The following is a 916-nucleotide window of genomic DNA, read 5'->3' as shown; positions in this document are numbered from 1 at the left end:
GCGCGGCAGTGAAGCAGCCTTAAACTCGGCGCTGGCAGCCGCCGCAAATCGACTAGTTCGGCGCGCCGCCGCGGCGTGGCGCACGGCAACGGTCACCCGCAAGCGACATTTCCTCCGACGGTTACATAAGACGGCCGTCGGCGGGCAAAAAATCATCATCGGCTCGCGATAATCCGCTTAAGCAGAGATCTCCCAGAGATTTCTTTTCTCCTTAATCGGAGAACAATCTAAGGCATTCCGCCGCAAGATCCTAGGTATACAGGAGCAGAGCCATCCCGAACATCCGGGTCAAGCAAGCCGCTAGCAGTCTTCAAGTCCAGGAGTTTCTACCGTGGAGGCTCATCCCGATAGACTTCTCGCCACCAGCAAGGGATCGACCACTGACACTGTCTGCCTCCACCGGGGATCGACCACTGACACCGTCGGCCACACCGAGGGATCGATCACTCACTCCGCCAGCAGTCCCGATCAAGGAGTACCGGCACGCCTCAACTCAGACCAATTGCCGGAGGACACGAGGACGGAGACAGCGGACCTCTACGGCCGAACGGTCGTGCCAAGTCGACATCCGGCCGATTTCAGTGGCAGCGACGACGTCCACCCAGACGGACCCGGACGACGCAGCATTCCGTCCTTACCTCCCTGGGTGAACAAGGAGTGGCGGCTCACAACCACCGAGCCGAGAATCTTCTGGAGGGAGAAGCCGAATTAAACGGTCCTCATCAGGGCCACCATACAAACGGCCCTTTTCAGGGCCCCCTTCATAAAAACCAAAAGTTAATTTTCTGTACAAAGTGTAAATATATCAGTTCATTTCTAAAAAAGAGCTTTTATTTTTTACACGCCTCCATAGTGCTTTTCGCTCCTCGCTGCCCTCACTGCTGCAGAAAACCTTCCGCCGAATAACCAAAGTGAC

The sequence above is a fragment of the Pseudomyrmex gracilis genome, unplaced genomic scaffold (genome assembly GCF_002006095.1).
Source record: "Pseudomyrmex gracilis isolate BER0280 unplaced genomic scaffold, ASM200609v1 scaffold_1948, whole genome shotgun sequence".
Lineage (NCBI taxonomy): Eukaryota > Metazoa > Arthropoda > Insecta > Hymenoptera > Formicidae > Pseudomyrmex > Pseudomyrmex gracilis.
This window is presented reverse-complemented; position numbering follows the sequence as displayed.